Source organism: Mytilus edulis, chromosome 11 (genome assembly GCF_963676685.1).
Source record: "Mytilus edulis chromosome 11, xbMytEdul2.2, whole genome shotgun sequence".
NCBI lineage: Eukaryota > Metazoa > Mollusca > Bivalvia > Mytilida > Mytilidae > Mytilus > Mytilus edulis.
The window spans coordinates 24,399,683-24,411,259 of NC_092354.1; positions in this window are offsets into that span (position 1 = coordinate 24,399,683).

Genomic DNA, 11,577 nt, shown 5'->3' on the forward strand with positions numbered 1-11,577 from the left:
GTTTTCTAATTCAATATAGGAAAGACTGTGTATTTAAGGCAGATCAGGCAGCTGTAAACTGAAAAAATGTAAACTTTTACTATCCAAAATGAAATCAGAAAAGTAACTTTATATTTAGAGGAAAACGTTTGAGGTGTGTCAGCAGATTCTGTAAGTTCTGGATTTCTAGCTGCAATACACAATACAGGTGCCTCAAACAGTATGTATTTTTCTTTTCAATGTATGTGTATGTCATGATTAGAAATTATATAATAAGCACATAGTCAGATTCTGATCAGAATTATAATGTACTATCTCCATCATGTATGGCTTTTAAATCAGAAATAGTCGGGATTTATTTGTCATTTGCAAAAAAAAATGGTTAGACTAGGTGAAAGTGTAAGCATGAATCTATAAAATTCAAGCCGTTGGACATGAAAATAAAATACACAGGTATATATAAACATAAGCTTAAACAGTCAAATTAATAATTGATCGATTGATGGTTGCTTAACGTCTAGTGGCAAATAGTTCGTGCATGTTCAGGGCGAGAACAAGGGTATTTGGATAGGGACAGAATTTTGCATTGCATTAGGCCATCTACGGACCTCTCGAAGAGTTGTTTCAAGGGTTCTTGGCGTGCAACTCTTTACACGAGGCATCGGACTTAACGTCACCATTCTGACCGGACGTGACTTCGACTTCATACATCCCACACAGGCAGACGGGCGCCCCACTTTTTCAAGCGTTTGTATGACGCTAGATTGAAAACTGACGTGGAAATGTAACACACGGCCACTGAAAGCATATTTTGTTATGAAGCCCAGGTGGACGTGTTGTCTGTTGCGCCGTTAACTCGTCTAAACATCAACCCAGCAATGTTAGATCTGTAAAATTGCTTTCGCAAATTTTTTGTTCTTCCCTCGCCGGGATTCGAACCTATGCTGAGATATCGTGACACCAAGTCTAGTGTGCTGTGAAAATAAATAATGTCATGAATGCTGTTCAGCTAAAAAAGGTAATATATAATTGTAGTAAAATATATGTTATTTTTTTCTGGAATCCTCTCAAATAAGTTTTAAGTATTATGAATATCTTCTCGTAACTTTAAATCATGCCTTGTTGCAATGCATCTCCACAATATTCCTGTCAAGTCAACGAATTGACTTCTCTCCTTTACACATTTTGTATTTCGAAGTATTGACTATAAGGAAAGGCACAATTAATGGGTAGCACAGACCAGTGTTAAGTCAAACATTTTTCATAAATCTCAACATTATCATTTATCCTCAAAATGCCGGGAACAGAATCATTTCCTACAATTCTTTATTCTGTCTCTAATAAAAATGTAATGGTTAAATGGAAAATTGTAATCATCTAAGCTATTTCAAAAAGAAGGAATATGTTGATTCAAAAAGTTTCATATCTATTCACCGACATATAACCATTCTCTGTCTTGACTATGCGATCACGTTCAAGTTATGATTAAACTATATACACCTTTTTTGTTCCATTTTTCAAGGACTTTTTCATGACTTTTCAAGGATGTTTTATGAAATTTCAATACCAAGAAAAACAGGAAACCAAAGGAAAAATGATTTGTAACTATATTCAGGGCCCAGTATATTTCCGCTTTCATTACTTCCTCTGTAGAAACAGTGTCATCCAAAGTTTTCGATAGCTGTTTGGATACACTACCAGTAACTGGAGACCAACTTTCAAACCATTCAGGTATGTCAAACTTTTTAATTTAGTTGAGAGCTTGATGTGTTTGGAGCTCTTACAGTGGCTTTTCAATGCAGATTCTCCCATGTTTGAAACGTCAAACTCTTTCAGACAAAGGCTGCATTTAGCCTTTGAATCGTTACTCCCCCTCATAAGCCATATGTTGTACTCTGGTTTTTTCAACCATTTTAACTAAAAATGGCTGTTACCATGCATTTTTCTCGTATCAACTGATCAAATCAAGCCATTTTTTAAAATTACCAAAAAGATAAAAAAAACTATATCATTTCAAATTGTTTCCAGTTTGCTGAGAAGGGAGTAAAAGGACTTAGTTAAGGGGTTAATGCTGCCCACATTAAATTTTATCAATGACATGTGTTTGGATTACATGCATGCTAGTGGGGTCTTTCTAAACTGTTTTCAAATTTATTTCATGTTTTAAGAAACATCGGTATATTGAATGTCTTCCTGAGCAGTGGAGTACTTGTATTTTAGAACATGTCGCTGCTTTACCAGTAAAATATGCAATAACATGACGAAATCTACAAAGAATGGGATGCCGTGGGGTAGATGGGTTACAAGTTCTAGGATGGCTTCGGTGGCAAAAAACGACTGACTATGTGTAAGGGATGTCCTGTTTGTTTTTGTTTGTAAACGCACAATAAAATTAAAACCTGTCAAAAACTCAACTTATTGATTAATGTTTTCTAAACGATAGAAAATACAAAATATTACAAGTACAAAAAACCACACAGATGCTTATTCTTAAGAGATATGCCAAAAATATATGCAACTGGCAAGCAGTATATTCGGACTTATCAAAGGATGCACAAAAACTGCCTGACAGAGTCAAATCATTGTATACTGATGCTAAATTTGACAGGAGGAAAATGTCGGACCAAATATCAAGACTTGTGACAAAGGATCCTGCTTATTATTTACACCGAATGACTTCAAAGCCAACACTAGACAGAAACGTAAGCAGAAAGAGAGAAGGTCAAAATATCCCACATAAAAGAAGACCAAGAAGTCGTGTCTTACTGTTTTTCGTTTTGCCTTTCATATACCCGGCAAGTGTTATCGCTTGGATCTGAGTGCAATAACGTCAGAAATGTCATTAATTTGCTCACCTTTTGTAGAATTTTGAACCAAACACGGCGGCGGGCAGCTGAACGGTTAGCAGAAGTTGAATGTTTTAAAGACTACAAGTATGAAATTAAACTCAGTTGAGGTATAAGCCATACACTATAATTTAAATATATTTTATTTGGCACATAAACTATGTCTAACAATAGTTAGGTCTACGCTCGTTTAGCTGGTATCCGTTGAGTTTAAATTTGCATTTTGTGTTGTCATCTTCTGTTACAAATAATTTCCCTCGTGATAATATTTATACATCTTCCTAGTCTCCATTACAGCTGTTCCCATGTTCATGGCGGGGTCTGTCCTCAATTGTAACACTCCCACAAATGTAGGTGTGAATACGTTTTCACAGTCTCGCCTATGTAACTCTGAGGGATATAATTTAACTGCTTTGTAATCTCCATCAGTCCCTCGTTTACAAGTTGATGTTGTGAAGTACATGGATTCTGAAGAAAAGATTATAAGTCTAAAAGTACATTTAAAAGAATTTATATAGTAATTATCTAGATTGGCCGAAAAGTAAATGTAAAATATCAACAATGCATCGTTGTCATTATTTTTTATCCTATTGCATATTTTTAATAATACTGAACAGGTGTGAATATTACAGAATGAAGTTCCAGTCTGTTATGACTGTCTGCATTAATTTATCAATGAGACCCAATACATATATATACTTAACACTGTTGACACATTATTATCCTCATGATTTTGACCGTGACATTGTTGACAGCTTCAATTCTGAGCATAAACAAAATAATACTTACCAATGTCAGTGAAAAAAGATGTCCACCAGCCATCTTTGGCACAACCATTTTGTTTGTTCACTTTATTAATATCTGATTTCAGACGATCAACATCGATGTGGTCGTCATTCATGGGCATAAAGAATGGACATGTGTTTGGAATAGCCTTCAGTATATTTTTTTCAGAACCATTACACTCAAGCCAAACCTAAGTAATAAACAGTTTAAAAATCAAACAATTGCAAAATTTAATATAAATAAAAAAAAATATGTTTGGTCTCTTTATGGACAAATGTCTCATTGGCAATCATACCACATCTTTTTTATACTTGCATCTATGTCAAATTACATCAATTATATTATTATTTGTGAAAAAGCTACTGACTGTAAAAACCTCTTTCCTAAGACAAAATGATTCCATAGAGTGTTATTTATTACATAAATAATGAAATCATGTTTGTGTAAAGGTACGTTATCCGTTTCAAGCTTTGCACTTGTTTTCTTTCACTTATTCATTATCAAAGGCGAGTTAGAGGGGTCACTTACCTGGAAACAAATGGTTGATTATATAGGGAATCACTGAGGCATGACTGAAGCTGGCCCCCTCTTAGGAATTCATTAGGCCTATACAATTGTTTCTTTGTTAATTGTGTTCTCCTATTTATTTATATTGAAGTCCTGTAATGTTATGTTGTCATTTTTATGTTATATTTCACATGGCCATAAAAGAGGGAGGGTTGTCATGCCACAAAACCAGGTTCTATCCACCGTTTTTCCTTAAAAATGTCCTGTACCAAGTGAGGAATATGGCCATTGTTATATTATAGTTCGTATCTGTATGTGTTATATTTTAACGTTGTGTTTCCATTACGTTGTTTGTTTTCTTTTATTTTTGAGTGTGAATTCACATAAAAGAGGGACGAAAGATACCAAAGGGACAGTCAAACTCATAAATCTAAAACAAACTGACAACGCCATGGCTAAAAATGAAAAAGACAAACAGAAAAACAATAGTACACATGACACAACATAGAAAACTAAAGAATAAACAACACGAACCCCACCAAAAACTAGGGGTGATCTCAGGTGCTCCGGAAGGGTAAGCAGATCCTGCTCCACATGCGGCACCCGTCGTGTTGCTTATGTGATTACAAATCCGGTAAATAGTCTTAATTCGGTAGGTCAAATTCATGAAAGGGAAGGGGATTGTAGTTACGACGTGAGGAACATATCCGATATCATTTGTGAAATGGTTATTCCATAACGGTCAACCAACTCGTGATGGCGTCCGTAAAATTTACGAAGGGATGATTTCAACTTCACCATTTGGAACTCTTGATTTAATAGCTTCCTTGTGAGCAGTAACCCTCTATCAAGAAAATCATGATAGGAAATGCAAGCACGGGAATATCGTATCAATTGAGAGATATATACCCCGTATGCAGGTGCTGTTGGAATGTTGCTACTTAGAAATGGAAAGTTCACAATTGGAAAGCTGAAATCATCTCTTTTGTCGTAAAGTTTTGTCTTCAACCGACCCTCATTGTCAATTTCTAAATGTAAGTCAAGATATGAAGCTGACTTAACTGTATCTGTAGTATCCTTTATCTCCAATTCGATGGGATAGATGCGTTCCACATAGTCACCAAATTTTGAATTGTTTAGTGAAAGAACGTCATCTATATAGCGGAAAGTAGAGTTAAAGGATATTGCTAACTTCTTATCTTTCTTCCTAAGAAGTTCCTGCATGAAGTCAGCCTCATAATAATAAAGAAACAAGTCAGCAAGTAGAGGGGCACAGTTTGTTCCCATTGGTATGCCGACAGTCTGTTGAAAAACACGTCCTCCGAACGTAACAAATATGTTGTCAATCAAGAAATCAAGCATCTTGATAATATCGGTTTCAGAGAATTTTTTGTTTGAATCAGAGTGATTCTTTACAAAGTAGGATTTATCCCTCCCTAAGACAAGATACTTGTATCTACGTTGGCCATTCTTTTTTATGAAGCAAAGTAATACCAATTCTTTTAATTTGTCTTTAAGTTTGGAATGTGGAATACTTGTGTAAAGAGTAGAGAAGTCAAATGTTTTAATACTGTTACAAGATGAAAGAGAGTTAGATTGTATGTACTCTAAAAGATCTTTGGAATTTTTAAGTATCCACATCTGATTCACGCCACCTCTAGAATAGGCAGTTTCACAATAACTTTGAAGCCCGTCTTTGATTGCTGATAAAATGGATGTTAATAATTTAGAAAGAGGTTTTGTGGAGCACTTGGAAGACCCAGCAATATACCGTTGTTTGTAAGGACACTTATGTAGTTTAGGTATCCAATACAGTGATGGAAGATCCAGTTCTTCATCTTTGGTTGAAATACCAAAGGAACAAAGAACAGACCTATGATTATCCAGGATTTCCTCTTTGGTAAGTGTCGTGAGGGTATATGTTGAGTTTCCAAGTGAATTGTCTATACCTAATTCGTTTATCAAGCAATTAATGTAATGACTTTTACAGACAAAAGACACATAACTATAAGACGTGTCAGGGTACTTATCTATCCTAAATTCATGTATTTGGTTTTGACGTTATATTTGATATTGTCATATGATTTTGTCTAATGCTTAGTCCGTTTCTGTATATGTTACATTTTAATGTTGTGTTGTTGTTCTCCTTTTATATTTAATGCGTTTCCTTAGTTTTAGTTTGTTACCCCAATTTTGTTTTTTGTCTATGGATTTATGAGTTTTTAACAGCGTATACTACTGTTACCTTTATCTATACCATGGATAAACCTTATTACAGTTAAACATCACTTACTTTATCATTTGCTCATTTCTTGTACAAAAAAATTGATTTTCCATCATCTCCAAGGACAAATTTAAAAGTGTGTGGTTGGGAATGGCCACTGATTGAATTGATAAAATCCTAAAATAGAAGAAAACAGCATTAAATATTATAGTGGTATTAAGCTGTTTCTGCATTGGCCCTGTTTTAGATTCGAGGTTAGCTGTATTGGATGTGCAGTAGACATTGTCGTGAAATTAAAAACTTAAGCGACAGATCCAATTATGTCTGAAGTCAATGCGAAAACATTGCAATAATTTCCACCTGTTCGAGAGATGATACAATTGAATGTCAATTTCTTCCGTATTTGAAATTTAAAATTTCATATATACACTGAATGATATTACATTTTTCAGAGTTTAAGGAAATGATTGATTGATTGATTGTTGGTTGCTTAACGTCCAGTGGCAAATATTTCATGCATATTCAGAACGAGAACAAGTTCACAATGAAAACAATACTACGGTAGGTTGGTACAATAGAGACAAATTGCCTTGCAACGGGCCACCTACGGACCCCTCAAAGAGTTGTTGCACGGGTTCTTATTGTGCAAAGAGCGTGGCACTCTATTTACACGAGGCATCGGATTTAACGTCCCCCTTCTGACCGGACGTGACTGCGAACTTGATACATCCCGCACAGCCAAACGGACGCCCCATTTCGGAAAGCGTTTTACTGCCGGCCGGGAGAAGACCAAGTGACCATATTTCTATACCACAGTCACCCTTGGGGTGCCTAAGGAAATGAAAACAGCTGGCAAAAAAATAGTCGAAGAGAGACAGCCGTTATAAACGCTGAAGAGCTATTTAAAGAATGTTTGATGTAAAATAAAATGTAGTTCAATGTACAACTAACATGGTGAACAAGAATACCGAAGAATCAACCAATTTTTAGTACTAAATGTTTACAAACACACAAAAAGGAATAAAAATGATCAACCATTACATGCTGAAGTTTAAGTTCTGTTTAGTTCTATTTTAGTTTTGCTGACCACTATCTGACCTTTGTTTTACATAAGGAGGATATCAGTCTGATCAACAACATAGGGGTGATCTGAGGTGCTCCGGAATGGGTGGGCAGATCCGGTTCCACATGTGGCTCCCGTCGTGTTGCTTATGTAATTGCAAATCCCGTAAATAGTCTCAATTCGGTAGGTCACATTCATGAAAGGGAAGGGGATTGTAGATACGACGTAAGGAACATATCCAATATCATTTGGTCAACCAACTCGTGATGGCGTCCGTAAAATTGACGAAGGGAAAGAGGGTCGACTCGCAAGTACATCGTCTCTTGATAAAGAATGCCATGCTCAGCATATAAGAATGGAGGTCTGCGTCAACAAGATCTACCACAGGGAAATATAAAACCAAGGAATGGGTACTGCTTCAAGACAAATTATGAACAGCCGTATATCATGGGTCCGTTAAAGTAAAAGTACTCCTAGTTGACAGACAAACCCCTGAAACATTAAATGAACTTGACAAATTTTTAAAACATGCATTTTCAACTGTATTTTTCAATGGCAAGTAAGTTTTACCAAAAAAAAATCGGATTTTTTTTATTGTGAAATGAAAAAGCTTACAGGAGTATCATCAATTTATTTGAAATTGCAAATAAGTAAACAAATAGGATACACAAGAGAGGGGAAGAAAATATATAATTATTTTTGATCTGATTTTAGGTTCATTTCACCGGTGGTTTATTCCAATGGCATTCAAATTGAATGTATGTATTCACAATCGAATCAATGGAATTGAAGAAAAACTCTAACATAAGTGTGAGGAACCAAATGGTACTATTGAAGTCTTGTCCATGCACATTAAAAAAGAAACCTTGTCTGTCATACCATCTTTTTGTTGATTGTACGTTTATCTATAATAGAGGACCGAAATTGAGAGAACGATGTCGAGATCAATAAGAGCCCCACATTCAATGCAGTAAATATTTGTAAAACTACCATAGACAATGTGGTAATGTACAATATTTGACTTTCCTCACGGACAATATTTAGTTACCGAAAGAAGGAATTAGTAAAAAAGTAATTTTGTTTTGACAGTTGTACCTGAGCATTTGTGAATTCTTGGTTGACTAACTCAATTTGTAAATGGGATGATTCAAGAACAGCAGAACATGTCCGTCAAGTAGCAGTGGAAATATACAATAGTTGTGTATGTGGCAAGTAAAGAAATTGAATAGATACCAATTTCATTCACAATTCAAATCAGTTAAGCTAATTAATGTACCATGCTTACAGAGCATAAAAAACAGACAATGACAAACAATGAAACAAGAAAAATGATAAAAACAGACTCGGGTCCAAACTAGTGTATTCCAAAAAAGGCAAGCAATTCCTGACAGTTTTTCGCTACATTGAAGACCCATTGGTGGCCTTCGGCTGTTGTCTGCTCTATGGTCTGGTTGGAGTCGCGTTGACACATTCCCCATTTTCTTTCTTAATTTTATTTCCCCCAAAATACAATGAAATATCATATTTTGTATTTTATCTGGTATTTATCTATCCTATATTTAAGTTGTGATGCATTGATACAAGAATTTGTATCACTAAGTCACCATTGACAAATGGATGAAGCAGCTTCCCTTCCCTTCCCCTTCCCTTTCATGAATTTGACCTACCGAATTATTAACCAGATTTGTAATCACATAAGCAACACGACGGGTGCCACATGTGGAGCAGGATCTGCTTACCCTTCCGGAGCACCTGAGATCACCCCTAGTTTTTGGTGGGGTTCGTGTTGTTTATTCGTTAGTTTGCTATGTTGTGTCATGTGTACTATTGTTTTTCTGTTTGTCTTTTTCATTTTTAGCCATGGCATTCTCAGTTACTTTTTAGATTTATGACTTTGACTGTCCCTTTGGTATCTTTCGTCCCTCTTCTGTAACAGGTCACTGTAACCTTTGGTTCAAATGATCTAATAGTTTTGTTTTTGGCTATAAATAGAAACATTGTAGTTATTATATAGCGTAGTTTAAATTACCTCCAAAAAAATCATGAGGCGATGAAAATCTTCTATTTTTGAAATAAAGGCCTCAAGTCGTGATGTTTGCGTTTCCTCATTCAACATAGCTTGTTGTGTACATTGGATCCGCTCATCTGTCAACCTATCTCCTGTAAAGTATGCAATTAATAATAATATAGTTAGTATAAACTACAATGTTCAAAGCGGTTCACCTGTACAAATATATAATTATGATTATATATGTAATGGTTTGTTTATTAAGTACTTTACAAATTAAAAGTGTTGCCAAAATTACAAAATATGCACTTGTAAGCAAGATTAGATTATTCTACAGTATATCCATTATAAAACTTTACCAAAAGTGTTTAAAAATACCTGGCCTCCCTTTAATAGTTGCTTCTCTTCACACGAGACATCAGATTTAACGTCCCCATTCTGACCGGACGTGACTGCGGACTTGATACATCCCGCACAGCCAAACGGACGTTATGAAATGTATAGGCAAATGTAGAAACAAATATTATGAAACCAATGACAGGTCTGTATTAACTGTCAATATAATTCTCTATAGAATATGGTCGATTTCTAAAACTATTAAACAAGTTATCAAATTTAGAGGCAAATGTAGAATAAATATTATAAAACCAATGACAGGTCTGCTTTTCTTGTCAATATAATTATCTATAGAATATGGTCGATTTCTATAATTATCTAAAAAATTACAAAATTTATAGTCAAATTTTGAAAAAATAGTATTAAACCAATGACAGGTCTGTTTTTACGGTTGACATAATTCTCTATAGAATATGGTCCATTTCTAAAATTATCAAAAAAGTTATTAAATTTATAGGCAAATGTAGAACATTTTTTATTAAACCAATGACAGGTCTGTTATTACTATCAATATAATTCTCTATAGAATATGGTCGATTTCTAAAATTATCAAAAAAAATGTCCAATTAATAGGCAAATGAAGAAAAAATATTATTGAACCAATGATAGGTCTGTTTTTACTGTCAATATAATTCTCTATAGAAAATGGTCGATTTCTAAAACTATCAAAACAATTATCAAATTTAGAGGCAAATGTAGAAAAGATATTATTAAACCAATGACAGGTCTGTTTTTACTATCAATATAATTCTCTATAGAATATGGTCGATTTTCTAAAATTATCAAATTTATAGGCAAATGTAGAAAAGATATCATTAAACCAATGACAGGTCTGTTTTTACTATCAATATTATTCTCTATAGAATATGGTCGATTTTCTAAAATTATCAAATTTATAGGCAAATGTAGAAAAATATTATGAAACCAAAGACAGGTCTGTTTTTACTGTCAATATAATTCTCTATAGAATATGGTCGATTTCTATAATTATTAAAAATGTTACAAAATTTATAGGCATATGTTGAAAAAATATTATAAAACCAATGACAGGTCTGTTTTTACTGTCAATATAATTCACTATAGAATATGGTAGATTTCTAAAATTATCAAAAAAGTTATCAAATATACAGGCAAATGTAGAAAAATTATTATTAAACCAATGACAGGTCTGTTTTTACTGTCAAAATAATAATCTACAGAATACGGTCGATTTCTAAAACTATCAAAAAAGTTATCAAATATACAGGCAAATGTAGAAAAATTATTATTAAACCAATGACAGGTCTGTTTTTACTGTCGATATAATTCACTATAGAATATGGTCGATTTCTAAAATTATCAGAAAAGTAACAAAATTTATAGGCAAATGTTGAAAAAAATATTATTAACCAATGACAGGTCTGTTTTTACTGTCGATATAATTCTCTGTAGAATATGGTCGATTTCTAAAATTATCAAAAAAGTTATCAAATTTATAGGCAAATGTACAAAAATGTTATGAAACCAATGAAAGGTCTGTTTTTACTGTCCATATATTTCTCTCTAGAATATGGTCGATTTCTATAATCATCACAAAAGTTACAAAATTTATAGGCAAATGTAGAAAAAATATTATAAAACCAATGACAGGTCTGTTTTTACTGTCAATATAATTCACTATAGAATATGGTCGATTTCTAAAATTATCAAAAAAGTTATCAAATTTATAGGCAAATGTAGAAAAAAATATTATTAAACCTATGACAGGTCTGTTTTTACTGTCAATATA